Source organism: Protopterus annectens, chromosome 1.part1 (genome assembly GCF_019279795.1).
Source record: "Protopterus annectens isolate FY-2018-M chromosome 1.part1, PAN1.0, whole genome shotgun sequence".
Lineage (NCBI taxonomy): Eukaryota > Metazoa > Chordata > Ceratodontiformes > Protopteridae > Protopterus > Protopterus annectens.
This window is the reverse complement of record NC_056726.1, coordinates 1,896,401,227-1,896,423,835: the sequence shown is the minus strand read 5'-3', so window position 1 is coordinate 1,896,423,835 and position 22,609 is coordinate 1,896,401,227. Positions and strand designations below refer to the sequence as shown.

At 36.6% G+C, this 22,609-nt stretch overlaps 1 protein-coding gene across 1 annotated transcript in view; it reads left to right on the top strand.

The window, feature by feature from the left end:
• Positions 1–22,609, top strand: part of PTPRU (protein tyrosine phosphatase receptor type U) — a 4,710,560-nt gene that overhangs the window by 77,669 nt on the left and 4,610,282 nt on the right. The window lies entirely within an intron of this gene.

Genomic DNA, 22,609 nt, shown 5'->3' with positions numbered 1-22,609 from the left:
TGCAAAAATGCTAACAGTGACTGGGGTTTGGAAAAGATGAGGGAAATTTTTAGAGAGGGCAACAACCCATCATCAAGTACTTGGTAATAAATCAGAGAAAGTATTCTTATGTTCATAAAGCTGTATGACTGCCTTATAACACTGACTCCAAGATTTCTGGATCGAACACTTTGTCCCAAGTCCAAGAATCCAGATGTCTCTTAAAAGATTCAAAGTTATTTCTGTCTCTGTTATGAAGTGCTTATTTATTCCATAATATCACCACTCTTGGAGTTAAGTAAGAATGATGTCATTTTGCCTCATACTACCTAAATCAAACTTTGTAGCATGATGCCTCTGTGCTACACTACAGTTATAAATGTTTATGTCCAAGACAGCTTGTAAATTAAAGTACTGAGACTGGAGTTTTAAACAGTGAAAGTGTTCAATTCAAATATATTTTTATCTAGTGGACAAAGTATGCTCACTAAATCTGCTGCCGTTAATTACGCCTTTCTGCTTGTTTATAAAGAACTCAATGCAAATTTTATGAATAACATGTTAAATGGGCATACAAAGGTCACTGTCTTTCCTGAATTTGCCCATTTAGACGGATTTACATCAGTTGAACACAATATACTGAAAGGTAATATTTCAGAAGTGTAAGTGTAAGGGATATAACAGAACCCCCAGAAAGAAAACCATCAATATGTGACAGCTTTAGTGCTAAATCATATGTCTGAAATTGGAACTCACTCACCTGCATTAACAGATTTTTCAAAGAAGTACAAATTACAGGGTTCCCTTTATGTTCTTTCAGAAGCTGTGCCATAGTAATGTTTTCACAATCAGAATAGGAGCATTGCCAAGTCAGTAATTTACATCTTGTTTCTCTAGTAAACTAGCGGTCGGGGTTGGCATAGTGGTTAAGGTGTTTACCTCACAAAAGCAAGATGTAGGGTTTGATTTTCATCTCAGGTTATTGTCAAGGCTTAAAATGGCCCTTCAGAGCAGTTAGCCTAGTATTAACTTACATATAAGTATATATATTTATTTATTTTACATTTGTTGACTGGGATAGTCCGTCTGGGTGTGAGCCCATTTTCAGCGGAGGCCCGGGGAAAAAAGCTCCAATAAAACAAGAACAACATTGACAGGTACAGTGTCGGTTTTACATAGAATTTAACAGAAATATCTAGAGATAATAAAGAAAGTACAATATACAAAGGAGAAAGTTATTAAACTATAGTAAAATCATATATATATATATATATAAATATATATATATATATATATATATATTTTTTTTTTTTTTTTTTTTTTTTTTTTTTAAGGGCAGGGGTCCATCTTTAGTTGATCATTTGAGTATACTTTAATATGTGTGCATATGTATTTATAAGGTTTCTGCCCAACGTGCTAGCAACAGTAGTACTAAGGATAATATCTGCTATCCAAAAAAAGGTTCATGCAAGGTAAAAGTAATGCTGACCAAAGTAGAACCTTAATTGCAATGATGCAGTCCCAACAACAGAAGCCAAAGCTGGTGGCAGCAGTTTTTAGATAATTTGAAATGGCTTTTGACTATATTAGTTGAGAGTATTTATAGAAGGTTTTATAAATGTAGGTACTCTTTTGGAAATGGTTAGAACAATCCAGGCTGTTTTCTACAACCCTGTAGCTGGAGTATTAAGGGATACATTCTTGTCAAATACATTCAAAATGTGTCGTGAAACAAGGCAAGAATGTCCCCTAACCCCAGCATTATTTTTATTGGTTATAGAGCTGCTAATCTACTATATGTGATAGTACAACTCGATGGCACTGTTACAGACTGAGTTCAAAGCAATGGTGTTTGTGTAATAGTACACCTGGATGGCACTGCTAGTTCAAAGCGATGGTGTTTTTGTAATAGTACAACTGGATGGCACTGCTACATTCCGAGTTCAAAGTGATGGTGTTTTGTGCAATAATACAACTGGATGGCATTGGTACATACCGAGTTGAAAGCGATGGTGTTCACCACTGATTTTATTCTATTGGCAAATAATCCAGACAAAGACCTGTTTAGCTTGAAAATACTGTATTCAATGGCAAGTTTGCAGAATGTTTAGGTCTCCAACTCATCTCTTTTATAACAGACATAGTTCTAGTTAATAAAGCAGCTACAGCCTTTCTGGAATGGCATAACGTTATTTGTTTTGTATGCTGCTGTTCACTTCCTAAGATATTTGGGTATGCAGCTAAACCTAAACTCTAAAAAAGATGTTAGAAGTAAATCCTTGGTCCACTTTATGAGACGTTGCATGTGTGAATGTCTATATCTTGGACAGTGAGCTTCTATTTACTCTTTTATTCTGGGCTCAACCTAGTCAGCAAAGGGTAATACATATATATCTATATCTATATCTATATGAGTCTACTCACTTTAGTCAAGTAGCCTATACGGCGATCTCCAAAATGTCGACCACAAAAGATCAACAAACCAAATATCAACATGTTACCATGCATGCACCAAGAAAGATCCTCAGCTTATGCGAAAAATAACATCATTTTTTGCAGGGGGGGGGCAGCCCCTTGCTTTGTACATGTGGGGCTCCACTCCACACCCCCGACTAATTGTATATACTATCTCCAAGATCACACAATCTCCTGTGAAAGGAAATATTCTGCTACCTGGGGATTGTTAATGTCACACACCTGTCTACCACCTGTCTGTGTCTACCAACTGTTTTTGGACTCCTGTGTATCAGCATTCTATTGTTTTGGCACCACGGGGCAAATAGAGGAGTTGAATTTTCACTTTTGGGAAAAGCTGGAGCCCTGTATTCTGGAGAAGGAAAAGATTGAAGTATACAGATGTCATGTGATAAAATTACCAGGAGGGCTGTTTGTAGTATGTGATGTGATGCCTTTTGTTGGACTAACAAAGATTTTACAGTTATTCAAGCTATCAGGTTAGCATGAGCACTTTGTCTGGAGTTAATAAAGTTAAAAGCGAAGTTACAAATAGTCATTTGAAATGGTTATGCAAAGAACTTTCAGTGTGTTCATGGTGGGGTTATATAACGTCTATATGGGGTCACCTGAGGCTGACATTATATGGATGATATGAAAGGACTGGAAGGAAGAAGGCAGTGTCATTTTAAAGCAGTTGTGAAATGGGGGATAGCAAAGAGGTATTACAACCTATGTGAAAGTGTTTTTTTTGTAAATACTTGTAAATACAGCATATGGTAGACCTTGCTAGACTCAAACAGTGCGCAATTAATTCAGCAACATGTCTATTTGACTTAGTACTTAGGATTTGCCATTTAACCTAATTAATGGCAGACTGTAGGATTACATCCCTTTGGAAGAATGATATCCAGAATATTAAAACTTCCCTAAAAGAGTGAGTGAAAACCTTTGAGGTATCTTAACATTTAGATAAATATACATAACTGTGACATGTTGTTGTATCTGATAAATCCTTTGACTTAGAATTAAGTTAAAAATGCTGCTGTTTTACCATTATGATCATTGGACTTTTATCAAAAGCCTGTTGGCAACAGAGTTACATTGGATACCTGAATGTACAGTATATGGCATGGACTCATCGGGCTTGTTACATAACATTTAGGAATACACAGGTGTGATTCCGCTGCAGAATATGGCAAATTACATAAAAAGTAAAATAGGCAGAAACGAGGGAGTGATTATTGGAAAAATGTTGCAGCAGTCTTTACCAGTATGAAACCATGGATGCAGAATGTTCTGGAGTGAACAGTCATAACATTGCAGTGGAGGACTCCTGAAAGATATGTATGCAGCAAGCTGCTACAACTTGAAAAAAAAAAAATGCAGATGTAAAAGGTAAAATTCATGTCATAAAAAATGTTTAAAGTAAAAAGCTTGCAACTTATTGTAAGTAAGTGGCCTGTCCACCAAACTGTGCATTTTACAAACGTAACCTGAGACATTATGCTGCAAGTGTGGCTTCTCTGTCATCAGTGTTGCACTCTTCGACTGTGAGATCCCTGGTGGACATCAGCAATTCTGTACACAAACTGCACAAAAAAAAAAAAAAAAACTTGAAGTTTGTGTTGCACTGCACTTTCAATCTATTTCTAGTTCCAAAACTCATGTATTAATTAGTATTTTTTAAATTAAAGAAACACTTCTCTAAGATTATGCTTAATTTCTATACCAACCTTACTCCCTTACTGTAACAATAGGTTGCAGGAGACAGTTGATGACTCAAAGACCTTAGTTTAGATCGCCAAAATCCTAAATTATTTATTAATGACTTCCTGACTCACTGCTTACAGTTTATTCATAGTACTGCAACTAGTCCTGATAGCATTTGCTAAGCCAAGTCTACCAAAGGTCAGAATATGGCCACTACTGCCTTTGTGTTACTGAACAATACCCTTAATACTTTTGTCATATTATAGCAAGGTGTGTGGTAGCATTGTCGCCTCACAGTAAGACGCTGTCCGATTCGATTCTCAGCTAGAACGTCTTCTGCGTGGAGACATGCATGAACGGGTGTACCTTCATTGAAGGTTGTGCATCAGGGCTGGTAACTCGGCACATAAAAATCAATACCAATCATTAGCGGACCGGAGTTCCGCTGTGGTGACTCCTAACTAGGAAAAGCCAAAAGACACAACAACAACACAAAAATAGCATGGTGTCTTCTTAAGTATAGTTCAACTTATTTCTGTAATTAGATCTTCAAACTAAATAAAAGTAACAACTCTTGAGAACAATAAAGCCTTTTTTTATATTCCTTCCAATGATTATGTTCCAGTCTGTTACCTTCTATGTTGTAAGTTTAGCAGTAATCATTTGAAATTTAATTTCTCAATTATTTATTTATTTTTTTGCTCACTCACGTCACTTAACTTTATGTGCTTTGTAGCAGTTGTAGAGATATTTCAACTTCAATTACTGAATTTTCAATGTTTATGCTACTGACGATCCAGGCTTAATGACATGTGTGACTGAATAAAGAGAATGATAGTTGTTAGCTACACAAAAGTTATTATGGCAGAATGCTGGCAGCAGAAAAACTAGCTATAAAGCATTGTCTACCCAGATAAAAAGGGTTCTACTGTAAATCAGCAAACTACACAGCCTCAAGCATTGTAAACACTATAAAATAATGCATGAAGCACAGAAGGGCAAAAGTTAGCTGTAAACATTTTTTGCAGGGGGAAAGCCCTCCTTGCACCCTTACACCATGGACCTGTATTTACCAAATGCATGATTACACAATCTTGAAAAAGAGAGAGAAATGTTCCCGAATAAGTGAATAACCTGCTTCTTCGAAGCACTGCCATTCAAATAAAAATAGTTCTAGTATGAATCAGTGAAGTGCACATCCCCAAGAAAACCCAAAAAGTAATGCCTTAAACACAAAAGGTCAAAAAGTTAGCTTTTAGAGTTTTTTTGCCTAAAGGCAAATTTCTCTGCACCCCCAGTCCACAGTTGCATCAAACTGAAGATGGGAGAATCTCTAAACAGAAGGGAATCATTGCCAGAGCACACTTAGAAATCACGGTGATGAAGATTTACTTTGGAAAACTGTGATTAAGTTCCTCTGTGTCTTTTTCTTTGGGCAGCTGACACTTAGGAATTTCACCTCAACCATCTGCAGAAGAATCAATAAAATGACTGCAGACTGTGATGGATCTTTTAACTTTCGGAATGCCTTCATCACATTATACATTTCACTGGAAAGTTTCTGTGCACTCAGGTTAAAGCCTTTATATAGTCGACACTTTGTGATTGGGAATGTTGCTGTCAGTATTTTGCAAGGCATACGATCAGGCAGCTACTGGGAGAATTACAATGGGTAGTCAGTGGGTGGCAGTAATATTGGCAGATATAGTCATCCAGAGTCATAGTGACACCTGAATATATAATGCAAAACTGTGGAATCTGGGAACATTTTCATTGCCATATACATGGATTCACATAACTAATGGAAAATAAAGTGACGCCATAAGTAGAAGATGTGCACACTATGCCTTATTAGTATAATTTGTCTAAAATATGGAGAAAGAAAACAGCTTGATGTTTTGAAACGTGAACATATGAGTATTCAGGATATCCGTGATTTGCAGTTTCTTATCATATTAAAATGGGTTATAAACCAGCATTGCATTTTCAATATGAGGTTATAAATTACTTATGTCCCACATGCATGGGTTGCCATTTCAGTGGTTTGGTATTAAAAGAAAGTTTTGAATTTATCACAGTTAAATACAAACATATTTATTGAACCATTCATCACTAAACCATTCATTAAAATGAGGTATAGGGATCTTAACTCAGTATTAGATGGTATTTTGACTTTCTAGTTTTATTCTTTAAATCAATCTTTTAAAATTAGCTGAATAAAAGAATAATGGTATTTAGGACTCGGTGTAAGTGAAATTCACATTTAATCTTTTTCTTGTTTATATGTAATACGATATATTTTTATTTAGAGGTAAAACGGGCATTAACTTAATAACAGGCATTATTTGATATTTGCTACTGTTTAACATTTTAGAATCAAACTGTCACTATTTTTCTTCAAACTTTTTTTAATAGCTTTGCATATATCTTTTCACAATAACAACGGTGGGTGTTTGCCTTTATGCTTTGTATTCTTTCTGCATTTATTTTTCTAGCTGTACTTGTAATATTGTGTTTGTGGTAATCTCATTTTTATTTTCTAACATGGTTTATGGAAATCACTTCTGACTATATTACCTAATTTTGTTTTGACCTGGTCTTTCAAGTCATTTTTATTGCGCATTTGTCCTAAAGATACCGATCATACCTCTCAACCTGGAAACATCAAAAATCTGGATAAGCCCCATGAAAAATAGGTACAAATCTGTATGCTGATTAACATCTAATTTGCATACATAATTACATAACCCCACCCACTCCAATGGAATTGTGGGATGCCAACTTTCAAACGTAAACTGAAGAACAGATGACCAAGATATGGCCCCAGAGTCCCCCTGCAGCCATTCCAATGTCCCATCACCTGGCTATTTCACCCCCTTTACCATAAACACTAATGTGTGCATACTGCTTTACTTCTACAATGATTATTTGGATATTATTTTTACATTTTACAGCACAACAATGCCCAAACACTAATAAACATCTGGTAAACAAAGCAATACTGTCTCACAATGAAAATAGACTTGGCATTAAAACTTCCCTGCCCTTGAAACTCACATCCATTGAAACCCACACCACATCCAAAGAAAATGCATTTGGTCAGTCGTGGATAAAGATCACCTTTGGGCTGTTTTCAAATCATTGGCCTCTTGCACACAAAACAAGAAACATACATGTGTTCTTTTCTTTGATACACCTTCCTGACTTTATTCAATTATATTCCTTGTACAATACAACACACTTTTTATAGCGCATTTTAAATTATTTTAACATTTTTCCAGTAGGCTGTACTGTAGGCAGTGAAACAAAATGCATGAACAAATAATGACAAAGTTGCCCGATTCAGAACAATTCCATCATAAAAGTCTACTTCCACATCCACACTATACATAGAATGACAGTAGTATAAGCCAGAGGCATCTTACACAGCTTCTCACTCTTATTTTCAATTTCTTTTTTTTTGGGGGGGGGGTCAAAAACCAGGGACACATTTTAAACATTGCTTGTATAATTTTGTAAAGTTGTTAGAATAAAATGTTGTGTTACCACCATGCATTTCACTAGCAAGTCTTGAGCCCTGGTCCCTATGCACTACAGTCAGAGTAACTGCACAGCTTGCTAAAATGTAAAATGGACCTGCACTGATTTCTGTAAAATGTAAACGGAGCTGCTATTGCAGGGATTTCTCACACACACAGTAAAACGGACCTGCACTGCTTGCTTAGTTAGTACAAAGATTTCTGTAAAATGTAAATGGAGCTGCTACAAAGATTTCTAATGTAAACAACAAATTAAAATAGAGCTGCTACAAAGATTTATGTAAAACGGACCTGCTCTCCAAGGTTGCTACAAAGATAAATCTGACCTGCAGAGATTTCTCCAACACACATTTAAACGGAGCTGCAAGATTTCTAATCTAAACCACACACACACCAATGGTTTATATAAAATGTAAAACGGACTTGCAGAGATTTCTCACACACACTTTTGCTTAAGCTGCTACAAAGATAAATGTAAAACAGACCTGCATTTCTCACACACACATTAAAACAGAGCTGCTACAAAGATTTCTAACATAAACCGGAGATGCTTACACACACACACACACACATTTCTGCAAAATGGAGCTACTACAAATATTTCTAATATAAACCGGAGCTGCTTATACATACTTAAAACGGAGCTACCTGCTTGTTTTTACACACATGGACAGAGGCAGAGCTGCTTTAAATACAGATACTTAACATACAATGGACACACACCCTAAATCGCTACCTGACAATAAGTGAATACCCAGCCACACACACGCACGCACTTTGTTTCCTTACCTAATGCCTTGCCTTGCTTCATCCCGTTCTCTCAGCCTGCAGCCCAAAGTCCGTTTGCGTTGCCAGAAATTTGCAAAAATAAAGTAACACCAGTCGCCAGCCTATTCTCAGCATAGCAGTTTAAAAAAGTAAAGTAAAGCCAGCCCATTATCGGCAGCATTAGTGCTGCTACTATTTAATTCTCATTTCCCGCCCACGACAGCGCGAAAATTCAAAACATAAAAAAAAGAAAGCAAAAAAATCGGAAATGAAGGGGTACCACTTGGGAATCGTGGCACCCCTTCATTTTGATCCCAAAACTCGGTAAAAACCGAGTAATTCGGGACGGTTGGGAAGTCTGATACCTATATGTTCATTCATGTGATCATCTTCTAAGGTTACATTTCTACAAACATGGAACATGACAGAGTGCCCATTTGGCTTATATTATGTCCAGACTACTTCCATCTTTGAGTATAGACTAAACAAGATCCCTGTTTGGCAACCGCATACAGTGCTTATTTGCTCTTCTCTTCAGAAATATGGTGGACAGAAAAAAAAATTATTGTCCTGCTCAGATTACACTCATTGTAACATAGTATGTGAAATTGCAGAAATGTCCAAGGGGTTACTAAATGTCATACTGAATATTGTCGTAACACACACACACGCATGCACACACAATATATATATCTATATATAGATTGCAGGGAAAATTGGTACTTAGAAATCAAAACTTCTTTATTGAAAAACAAATAGATGAGCGCTTTCACCCTTAAATGAGCTGTGTCAGATGTAAATCCAGGTTACATGACATATAGCATTTATATGCTTTAACACAGACATCATTGTGAATTAAGTGAAGCCAGGGCCATAAATGCATGCCATAGGCTATTCATCCAAGCTACAACAGGATAAGTCTCATCATTCATACCTGTTCTGCTTATGTACCCCTATTGGTAGCTGATAAGTTATAGCTTATGTGCTGTATTTCTATCCTTTGTAGCTAATGCCTGATTGACACAAACACTGTATATAAAACATGTCCCTGGCTATGTATAACTATTAATATATCATTGTATCTGCTCTCACTATACTGCATGTTGCTAAATATCACTAATGAATAATTATAAATTATGTGCTGAATATCTTTTGTAGGATTTTATTTATTTTACTTTCAGTTTTGTAACTGAGGTCAAGCACTGATCCCACTGGACCTATTTCAGTCTTAACTGGAGGAAAACACAATAGATACATGACATCATATAGAAAGAGAATGACAAAATCCAGTATATACAAAGTGAATATCATAGTTAACTTGAGAGTATAAAGACAATAGATAGATGACATTATGTACAGAGTGACTGACAAAACACAATATGTATATGCATTATATACAGTGTAGAAATTACATTTGGCAAGCTGAAAAAATTACAATCAAAAACAAAGCCATAACAACGTATGTAGATGGAAAAATGGTATGAAGAGATTAAGTTATATGGTCAGAGTGATTGCATTTGCATTATCCTAGATTGCTGAAATGTGCTTTTATTTCTGATTGGAAAATGGGGTAAGAGAAATGATCTTTAAGAAAAGAAGGCTATTTGATCATTCATGGCTATTGAATGACATCAATTTAAATGAAATGGATGGAGTTAAAATAATTCAGTAGAATGGAGAATACAGTTACAACTATTTTTATCTTTGTGGCTCTTCTGTGTGTACAAGGACTTCAGAATCTTCTGTAGAGAGACTGAAAAATGGAATAAGAGGAATGATCTTTAAGAAGACTACTTGATCATTCATGACTATTGAATGACATCAATTTAAATGAAATGGATGGAGTTCAAGTAGTGCAGTACAATGGAGAATACAGTTATAACTATTTTTATCTTAGTAGCGCTTCTGTGTACACCAGGACTTCACAGTCTTCTGGAGAGAGAACATTTGTTTATTAATCAAGAGAGGAAAATATTATTTATTTAGTTATTTAAATAGTTATTCAATATTGTGGGGTAGACAAGCTTCACAATTGCAAAAAGTCTTGTATGCAATACAAAAGAAGAGCAAGATATAACGAAAGATGCAGAATAGGTAAATTACAATTTAAACAGCATAATACAGGGAATCATCATTATCACAATAAACAAGATATATGTTTACATTATAACATTATAAATACATTATAACAAACACAAGAACTGTATTTACATTTAAATGTATATTACTCTAAATGAAAGAGTCTATTTCCACTGATTTTCTGACAGAATACAGATAGAACGCTCATTTCAGTTTAGAAGCATAACACATTTGAATGGCATCTGTTTAACAGCAATGTATAACGTTTTCATTGAAATATTACTGAACACAATAGCTTGTTGCAGTAATAAAGAAAAGCTATGGAATATTAAATGTTAAAGAAGTAAATGTAATGCTGCATGGAGGGGAAGGTTGAATTAGGAAGCTAGAAGGAGAGGGAGAGTAGAAAATGACTGAGATAGGAGACAATTTAGTATCACTTGAATTCTTTGGGATACAGCATCTGAGTATTGTAAAGTTGTAGAGTAGTAAGTTACCCTTGCAATAAGCTATACATTGTTATGTCTGTCTGGAATTGTCAGTAAAATGCTCTTTAGTACCTCTTACATGTCATCTTCATCTGGAATGTTCCTGTTTGAATGACATCATCTGTGGTTGTTTATACTCAGTTTGAAAGGACACTGGAGATAATATCCATATTCTTTGGTGAAGCTTGCATGAGATCTTTCAACTAACCTTGTTTTGGAGGAATTGTCATCTTTTTAGGCCTGATGTATCCCTGCTTAGGATGTCTATATTTGTAGGTTCATAGGTTCATAGCAATATGCTAGGCTAATGACCACTGGGATTTTTTTATGTCTAGCCATGCATCCCAAATCTCCGACAAGTTCTGATACCCTTGATAAGTGTAAGCATGGGCCTGCAAGATGAACCATTTACAGGATACCTGTGTCCATTAGGGAAATAGTAGCCAAACCATGGATGAATTAACTGTTCTCCATCCAATTGTCCAAATTACACTTGAATTGGATTAGGGAGGAACTCTGCTCACATGGATTGGGAGCCTGTTCCATAGACAGGGTAGTGTCTGGGATATATACCTGTCTCTCCAGCAGGTCCTTTTTACATCACAGACAAGGGTTAAGTATTTAGAATGGGTAACTGGTGCTGTTGGTTTTGTGGATATGCAGGAGGTCCATCAACGTGGAGCCTTGTATGCCAAGCATAGATCTCTCCTCAACAGCCTGTAGGAGACAGAAAACAGGGATAAGGCTTTGATGTGGTCTGCAAAGGACATGTTATTTATGCTCTGTATTCTTTTAGTGAATAAACTCTGTGGACAACCCAGATGTCGGATGTGGCCAGTCGGGTACATACCAGAGAGGTACTGTACTCAATGACCGGCCTGATGAATGCTGAATACAATGGAAAAATTACCTCCTTGGAACTAGAGTCCATACCTATGTTTATAAGCTGCACAACACAGAATGATTTCCTCATTGCTGTAGACACATGATGATCAAAGGCTAGTTTACTGATAATATGTGTCCCCCAATCCCATGACTACTGGATTGAATGTTAGAGATGTGTTGTCAGTATGATAGTTACCAGGAGTGGCTGACTTCCTAAGGGATACTATTATGCATTTTTTGGCATTTAGTTTTAGTCTGTGGCTCTGACACCAGTCATTTGTCTCTGTCAACCCTTCTTGCAGAACATTGGCGGTGGTGGGGGATAATATGATTGCGCCTAATGTGCAGTCATCTGCAAATTTGGTCAGCTAGATGCCCTTGACATTGTCTTTCACTTCAGAAAAGTAGATGCCAAAATAGAGCCATACCAGGACCAATCCCTGAGGAACTCCACTGGTGAGTAGCCTTTCTGTAGAGGTGGACTTCCCAATCCTATATTTCTCGGCCTTGTCTATGAAAAAGCTGGCTATCTACCAAGTAGCATAAGGGTTTACACCTAATGTCTTGAGTTTGTAAACAATTCCTGAGTGGGGTATTGTGTCAAATGCATTAGCCAGGTCAATTTAGGCAGTGTGAACCATTTTGCCCTTGTCTATTGCTTTGATGACCTTCTCAAAGACGTCCACCAAATTGAGTAGACACGACCTGCCTTTGACAAAACCAAACTGAGTTGGGTGCTATGTCTGAAGGTTTCCTATATCATGATTGGCTTTATATATAAGACTATTGTGACTTAAGTGTCTGTGGTTTCCTGAGTCTGTAGATCCCCCACCTTTGTGCAGAGGGATGATGGCTGCTGTTCTCCATTCATGAGGTATGAAGCCTGCTTGGAGGTTACGGTTAAACTGTGATTCCAGAGGGCCCATTAGCTCTTGTTTCATGCTATTTAGAAGGCATCCTGGGACATTTTCTAGACCCATTGATGCGATGTTCTTGGTCTTAGAGAGAGCATTTGAGGATCTGTTCCTTAGAGACAGCAAAGAGGAGTTATATCTGATGGTATTTCCTGAAGGGAGGCTGGCACAAGAGGGTAAAGTTGGAGCTGAATTTGTCACCCAGTAGGTTTTCTATATCTTCTGGCTCAGTATAGGTGGCCTCATTTACAATGAGCTCTGCACACAATTGTGTATTGTCTTTGAGGTGGCAGACATAGCAAAAGAATGCCTTTAGGTTATTCTTGGCCTGGGAGGCCAAAATTATCTCAGTTTGGCTTTGATAGATTTTATTTGTCCTCTGAGTTATTTATTTAATTTGATAGTAGTGCATTTATCCTGTTGGGTGCTACACCTCCTAACTTTTGCCATGATTTTCTTCCTTCTGTTATAAAGCCTATAGCTGATGTGATTCCACCAGGGAGGCTTGTTTTTTGAGTTAGTTGTGCACTTATTCCTGTTGGGTACAGTTGCCTCTGTGCAACTATTAACTTGTTGTACAGGGTTTTGTAAACAGTACTGCATAGGCAGCCATCATCTTGTAGGGTTTAAGGTAGCTTAAAAGTTTGCCATGTTATCAGTTAATAGTAGGAAGTTAGCCTTAGAGTAGTTTCTGAAAATTCCAGGGTTAGCTGGGGTTCTGGGTTTTATTTTAACTCCAAAGGGGAGAATTTTATGTTCTGACTTTACCAGAGAGGACATTATACTAGGAGGTTTGCAGCACTGTCTCATGTTAGGGAGGACCAGATACAATATGTTTGTCTCCCTCATGAGTGTACTGGCAAGCTAGTTCAAGGGGGTTGTGTTTACAAAATCCAGGAATCTCTGTGTCTGCATGTTTGGTGTCATGTATGATTCTCAGTTAATTGTAAGGTAATTAAAGTTGCCTAAAGTTAAACATGTATTATGGGTTTCTTGGGTAATAGAGGAGGACGTATAGCTTGCAAGGAAGTGATATTGGATTTTGCCTACAGCTATATGAACATGAAGAAGCTCATGTGCATCACAATATTTGACCAGCCTTGAGGTATATTTATTTTTGATGTACATTGAGACACCTTTACCTTCAGTGCCTTCCTGTGTAGTGGCTGGTCTAAATGGGTGGAAGGTATTATAGATTTGCAGTGCCAGAGTACCGTCTTCAGCTTTAAACCAGTGACTGCACAAACATTAAGTTGTCTAGGGTGATGAGAACTTGTACTGAGTGGAGTTTGTTGTTTAGACCACTAGCATTGAGCAGTAACAACTTTAGATTTACTTGGTTTTGATTTACTACGTCTGAAATATTTTCAGTTTGGCGTTGCCTAAAAAAGGCACTCTAGGAGACAACAATGTTTTAGCTAATATTTTATTTTATTTAATTTTACATGTTTTATTCATTTTATTTTAGCTATATTGGAAAGCCTAAAGGGGAGAGATGCAGACCATCCCTGGCAAAGCAGAGTGCTCTGTTGACCATCTACTTCCATGTTGATAGATACTGCACCCCTTTAGAATGACAGCAGAAACTAAGCCAATCATAAAAGTCAGTCAGTCATCAAGTGCTAGGCTAATACAGGCCTGAGACACATATTCTGAGAGCTCCATGATGTCTCTCTTTATATAGCCTATTGAGGTACGTCCCAGGTATGCCTCATGTTCCCACACTGAGTCGTACTGGTGCATGTGGTCCAATGACCTGACTGCATGCGTAATATGGTGAGTACTGGACCCTGATAAGCAACTGACTGTGATTTTCTCCTTACTGAATCTGGTGATAGGGACATCAGTATGTTTCACAAAGGAATCTCCAATAACTAGAATGTTGGGTTGTGTGATGGCTTGCCTTACAGGCTTAGAAGTATAGTCTCCATGAGATGTGACTGTTTGTGTTGATGTGTGGGTGTTGTTTTGAAAGAGTTTATGGCTGCTGAGGGCATTTCTTATGTGTGCTTCATCTAGGAGGTCTTGGGAGTTTAGGAAGATCACATTTAAGTGCCTCAGCATATGTGGATCTATATGTCTGCTTTGAATTGTGTGTGATGAGTGCAGCGTGTATATTACTGACAACCTGACTGGCAGTAGGAATACTTTTATGAGCAAGCTGTGCCTCCCGTGACATTGCATAAATACATCTCTCATGTACATTATCAGTTTGTTTGAGATTTAGCTGGTTGTCAGTAAACATGAGGTCATTTCTACATTACTACAGGATGCCTATATCCATCAAACTGGTAATGGAAATGGTGGGAAAGTTCATATCCATGGCAACAGGACCTTATTTATTGATTAAATGTCTATAGTGAGATACAGAGTGGATGTAGGTCCCTGTTTTCAGGCCTGATTTACCCTTTCACACAATTTTCTGAATCTTCCTCATCATGTGTGATTTGTGAAGCTGTCTAGTACACAGAAACCTACACTACATGAACAACATACTAGTGGCGACAATAATTTAAAGAAAAATCAAGTCTTGCATCTCCCTTTTTCTGAGGCAAAAATAAATGGCTTTCTGTGGTAAAAGTTTGGAATGCAATTAAAGTCTACAGATTCTACACTGTTTGTTTCACAATGTCCTTAAATTCATAATCATTTTTGACATTTTCTGTTTTTTTAACGTGTTTCTGAGTAGTATCCCACATTCTTAATGGAAGTGGGAAGAGCAATGTACTATTTAGTACTCAACATTTATTCTAATTAGAGGTAATAGATTTTTAGCTGGATGTATCTGCTTTCAAGGGCCTTTCTCCTGTTTACAGTGTCTGCAGGTTGAGAGGTATGGCTTGCATAGTTCACCTGGACTATATTGGAGCTCTGATATGGTGGTGAGAAGAACATAGTTTCTCAGGGGATTTCCTTTTAATTACTATGCAGACATTGTCTATTATGACTGATTTTGATATAAAAGTGAATAGCAGATCACCAGATGGGTTATCGTTAAAAACAAAAAAAGGTTCTGTCATACAGACAAGAAACATCTTGTCACTGTTGACAGAGTGAACAGAACATTCCAACAAGAAAGCAAAGTCGTGCAAGTTCAGTAGCTGTGCAGAGTCGTGCATTTTATATGTAAGAGTGACGCTGTAGAACTGTATGCAACTATCATCAAGGTATGTTTTATGTAAGCAAAATATAAAGCCAAGTGCCCAAGAAGGCAAGATTGTTCATGAAAATGTTATTTAATCAAAAGTGATGCTGATCAAAAGAAATATGCGTAGCTTGGTTTTCAATTGAGATGCACATCCTCATCGTAGAGACATCAGTCTTGCATACCTGAACTTAATATAATCAATCTTTGGGCATAAGCAAAGCCCCCAAACTATATTAACCTCACCTGAGTACAGTTTTGTCAGGTTTGAATTATTAAAAAAGTATACAGATACCAACAGTCTCATCATCTCAAGTGGGGATAAGACAACCAGTCAGGCTAGATATAAAAGTATTTGCTTCCCATGTTAGAGTTTGAGATGATGTATATTAACTTTTAGGTTTGTTTGTGTGAATAAGTTAAAATTTAATATTTGAATTCCAGCAGTTTTATTTAATCAGGAGCAATGGTTTCCTCATTTCTGAAGAAGTTAGGAATTTGAAAGTTTTGTGTATCAGTTTTATTATAGCTTTATTAAGAAGTAAACACAACTCATAATAAGTGTTTCCTGATAGGTAGAAAATAATATCAGTATTTTATATCAAGACAAATTTGTCTAAAAATTAAAGTCAGGTGTAATCATTTCAATGCATTCACCAGATACTCCTGGCTTGCCACAAGCCAACAATGCTGGGGACTTACCCTGAGGATACCATTGACAAATGTATTCCTACCTGCTTTTCCTCCACTTCCTGTTACTGTTGTGGTGATTCATAAGACTAGGCTAACAAATATAGTCTGTTATTAGTAGCTACCCTTTCCTCATGACATCAATAACATCTCTTGCTATTCCACATAATAAGGAAAAACTAATTCTGTTAAAGCGGTGTGAATAGTGCTCACTTCCTGAATCTGGATATTCAGAGTCCAAAATCATGTGGAAGATGATGACTGCTAAATTCCCAATTTTCTACAAGGTTATGTATCTCATATCATTGTTTCGAGCTTTCCATTATGGAGACTTGTGCTGAACATTATTTATTGGCCTGTTAAAATGTTAACAAAAAAGTGGATCTGACTTCACCTTTTCCTTCTATAGAGCCAATTATTTCCCAGCTTGCATGGCACTAACTTTTAGTTTCAGCTTATCTGGCAACTACAATGTAAAACTGATGTCATTCCCACCAGGGCTGGAAAACAACTCTTCCTATTTTTTTCCTGCACCATTGTTCGCAATACAAGGAAGGTTAAAGCTTCCTGACGTTTTTCTAGCTCCTTCTTCCTCAGCCCCCCTTGACATTAGGTCTATTGAAATAGTTATCAACTTGAAAAATAACTTTATAGTAGAAGTCACCTGTACCAAATGAAGTTGTGACCTGTATTCTTTATACAAAGATGAATGTAACATTTTTCCCATATGGATGAGATAGTTTACTTAGCTGAACTATGTTTTCTTATTAAAAGTAATTTATTATGTTTGTCTGAATCACTGAATTGCTCTGCTTATATTTTTCACCAATTTTCTCTAATGGTGAGAGAATGCCTCATTCCTTTAGCCTTCTTGAGACCTCTTGATGGTTTCACAGAGAACAAAAAAACACCAGGGAATAAAGTACTGAGGTATGTTTTTAGCTGTGGTCTAAAGTTAGCCTGACAGGCCCACAGCCAATGGAATTCTTGTGCGGTAGAAAATACAATGCATTATATTCCACTGCCAGAAAGTACATAACTCAGAGATTATGTCTTTGCAACACTCATACATACTACTGCTGTTGAATCAGCTGCTTTTGTGGATAATTAAAATTCAGTTCTATGGAAACATTTATTTATTATTTATTTATTTTGACATTTGTTAACCGGGTATCTATAACTGAGCCATGGCCCATTTTCAGTGGAGACCCAGGGGAGAAAAGTCCCATAAAGAAAACAGTTACAATGAGAAGATAACAATAATATCATGAGGTTATAAAATACATGAATTAGACATTTAAAGTTTGATTAAGTACATGACAAGAGATAAATGACATAGATAGTTGAATATGGTGAGTGACAGTATGCAGCCCACTGTAAAATATTATTCCTAAGGTAATCAGGCTAGAATGTGGCAGATCAGCACAGAGGATTAAGGCTCTGCCTTAATAACGAGCTTTACCCTGTTGCATGAGTCTGAACGTATCACTCAGCAATACAATATTTTTGAATAAGAATCAGTTCTGCCTAGTGGGTCATTCCATTTACAAAAAAAAAAAAAATGGCTACCCATGCAACATTTTTGTCTTTAGATATTTGTGTCTTCATTTGTGGTTTTGGCCCTCCCTCTTAAATTTGATACTACAGACAGTCTTCAAAAGGTACACTAGTCTGAAAGATGCGCTGTTTATATATGGATAGATATATGTCTATTGTAATCACTTTGTCATAATTTAACTTTTTTATTTATAACTACCATTTAGTTAATTAGTGTCATTATTGACATTGTCATTATCATCATCAGTATTACAGGTTAATACGTACTTACTTGACTGTTGACCTGTAAGGATCTTAAGAAGCCTAGCCCTGCATTTCGTTATTAGCCCATATATTTTGCAAAAAACAAGACTCCAGCTAATAATGTACACCAAATAACAAACTAAGCCAGAGCAGGATATCCATACAAAAATAATTTAATAAACAAATAGACAAATAAGTGCTTTTGCCCGGTATTATACCAAGGACTTCTTCAGATTAAATGTACATAAAACAACTCCGCCTAAATAAATCCATTCAACTGATCACATGTTAATGCAAATCCAATCAAAAAATTAACTATTTAAAATAACCAACTTCTGAGAATATTCATGTAAAAAAATCATATAAAATATGTATACCAAAATGCAATAATCAATGCCATTCAGCAATTAAATATATATATATATATATATATATATATATATATCAATTAAATATGCATTGATTTTTAATTACAACACCCCATTCAAGGATGTTTTGTCATTAAGCTTTGGGGGGTGGGTGGATGTTGCATTCATCTTAAATTGCCAATATAATTCTTTTGTTTCAGTAATGGCACTCCAACAGCCCCCTGTCACAGGGATTGAAACTCTTTCCAAGACATAAAATAAAAACTTTTTTAAATCTTTACAAGGAACAGAATGCCTAAATAAAGCATTATAAGAATCCTTAGGTCTGATGGCATATTGATATTTGTATACCCTAGGGGTTAAAATTTGTAAAACAAAAAGTATATACATAAATCAATCCATTACGTTTCGAGGAAAGGAAATCAAAACAAAAATGCATCAAATTCTAGTCAAGCATGACTTTCCAGTTAATACAGCATTAGTGCAGCACGAGTTAAAATTCTTTTCCGTTAATATTTATCTATCATCCTAAATACTTAACACATTCATAGCCATAATGTATTAAAACAAAAGGCATTATTTTGCATTACTAATTTCTCAGCTTTGTGGTTTGCTAAGAATCTACACTTTGCTAGCAATAATATACAAAAGTGAATAACCATGAAAGAAAAAGCAGTTTGGTTTGGGATTTTTAATACAGTGATCTCTCTCTCTGTTCCTTGTAGGGCAAATAAGAAGAATGCCCAATGTGTAGGGTAGGTTAGCAACAATGAAAAGTATGGAGTATGGAAGAAGTATAGTGTTGGTAGTCTGTCTTTTGACAAGCGTATTGGTGCAAAAGTAATCATTGTTGACCAAACCAGTTAATTTCAAAGAGGGCAAGAGGGGACTCTACTGATTTCAAGATACAGAATTTAGTTTTCTCATTCACAGAGTCTTTAGACAGATTTGTGAAGCACAATTTGTCCGCCATCAGAAATTTTTGATCAGTTGCTTTAGACAAATAAGGTGGCATGCAGCCACCTGCACAGGTCTCTGACTCTAGTTCCCACCTGACAGGACTTCTAATAATATAGATAAAACATTTAATTTTATGAGGAACAGTTTTACTTGTACTAGTGGAAACTAATCACAAATGCATCCTGTTTACTCATCTGATTATCCTTGAGCTGTGCTTTGCACAAACCTCAAGAAATACCCCTATATGCCAGGCATCCAAGCACCTGCCACTGTTATACTGTGACATTTTAGGAGTCGCTTAAGTAAATAGTGCCAAATACTTTAGGGGAAAACCAATAGTTGGGTTGGCAGAAAGCCATGCAATGGAATGTTTTAAAGGTCAAATAGAGATAGTACTATCCCTCACCTAACTGAAGGGCCAGAAGTGAGCAGCTGGTTAGTTAGAAGGACTGGTTTATTGCGCTGTAGTAGCATTAAGTACAGGGACTCTCCCAGTAGACACCATAGTGGAACAGACTATGGAGAACAGCCATATTATGACAGCGCACTGATTTTGTTCTCTAGATCTTGAGGATCAGATTTGGTGTGGGACCTTAAGGCACTTTGGCAAGCGGACTCAATCAGAAGGTAGTAGGAGCAATGGTTTACCAACCTGTCTCTCTATCTGATGAGTATTAAAATGTTTATATTGTAAACTCTCTACAAACAATAAAAAACAAATAGCAATATCATGCACAAGCAGGCTAAAACTTAGACATCTATACGATGCATCTAAAAATGTATCAGCCTTTGCCTTGTCATATTAATCATTATATCAGATATTTGATTTGACAGGTGACAATAGAACAGATAAAAGTACATTTGACCCAAATAAAAGAAGGCAAGCACAGAAAGATGTTGCATTTTGAAAATCTATTGGATCAACTAGATTTCTGATCAAGCTTTATAAAACTTTCCCTGGCATTTTCTCAGAGTCTGTTAGCTACAGGGAATACACTCATATGAGCAAAGGTTGTTCCAGTTCAGGGAGAGGGCAGACCTTTCAGTGGCATTAAAAGCAAGAAAGGACTTGATTTTTTGTCATATCAGTCAATCTCTGCATTAAATAGTGACTATAAACTTTTTGCCTTCATTCTTGCAGCTATTTAAGTTGGTTGTCTCTAGTCTGATTCCATTTGCATTAGTATGTTTTTTGTATTGGCTTAACTAACAGGGGACATTAGCAAGAAAACCCTGTTGCTTATCCATTGACCAGTTTACAGTAAGAACTAGTTGCTGATTCTCTCATTGAATAAAAGAAGGTAAGCACAGAAAGATGTCGCATTTTGAAAATCTATTGGATCAACTAGATTTCTGATCAAGCTTTATAAAACACATCTGACACAGATATCCTTCAGAAGGGTCTCACAGAAACGGATAACTGGTGCCAGAGCCATGGCCTAAAGTTAAATGCCAAAAAATGCATAGTCATACAAATAGGTGGCAATCCACTGAGCATAGAAGAAGTTATCAGGGACCCAGGTTGATAGTAGTCTGTCATTCGAAGACCTTCTACATTGCCCACCTTATCATGAAACTCATCACTCATCAGACCAATGATTGAGTACAATGCCCCATTAAAGTTCCTCACCAAAAGGATAAAGGGTCTCAAACATCTGTCCTATGCTGCCCGACTGAAAGAACTCCAGCTCTATTCAGTCGCTACCGCTTGCTCAGAGGTGACCTTTGCCTAACATACAAGGCCATGTCAAACCCAGATTTGATGAATATGCTTCACCTCAAAAATCTAGATCCGTCAGAGCCACAAGGGCGGAGACTTAAAGTATATGTGAGGCAGAGCAGGCCTTGTTCAAGAGAAATCTTGACCAATGGATGGGAGATCGCAGATATACCCCAGGGATTACCTCAGTGTCACTGCTCAACAGAGGCACAGCAAAATAATGGGTATAGTTCCCCATACTAAAAGCCTAGTATGAACCTATGAACCTATGAACCTATTGAATATTGAAACATTTGATAGGACTGAATGGCAAATTCTCTGTAGAATACTTTTTATACTTGTTTTTCCAGTCATTCTTTCGCATTTTAATTAATTTGCACCAGGATATCAGGGCTTAATCTAATGTGTCACAACATTTGCTGCTTTAACTTTATCCAGATATGGCTGTCTCCTTTCCCAGTTATACTCTGCTCTCTACTTGTAGACATGGGGTAAGATGTTGAGGTAGATGTCTTTGGAAAAGTAGGAATTTCCCCTTTTGAAGTTATACTTTCTGTGGTTGCAGTTGACTTATTGATATATATTTAATTAAGTCATAAAGGGATATGATACTGTTTTTTATGGATTCTGTCAAACTTTGAGGATCTGTTACTGTGTAGACTTAACAAAGATAAAGCTAATGTCTTAATGAAGTATGATTCATGTCCATTTGCCATGTTACTGACAAAGCATAAGATTCAGGTATTTGGATAGAAATGTTTATGGTTGCATGATACAGACAGCTGAAGAAAATATGGCGGGAACTGTCATATATTACATCTTGGTTAGTATTTCTGTTCAACATGCAATGGGGTACCAGCATTAGAGGACATTGTAACATATTAAATAATGGTTTCTACTGCTTTTGTCCTGTAGGTAGGGCAAAGCCTGTCGTGTTAAATTTGGCCCGGGTGGTGCTCTTTAGCTACTGTCATCCCATGTCAGCAAATTCATTTTGCAAAGAGGCCCTTAATAGATTTTCAGCCAATCAGAGTCCCTAGGAAACAGCATGAACTGGTTCTCCCTGATATGGTTACTATTGCTGGCAATGCAGGTTTCAAATTTGTA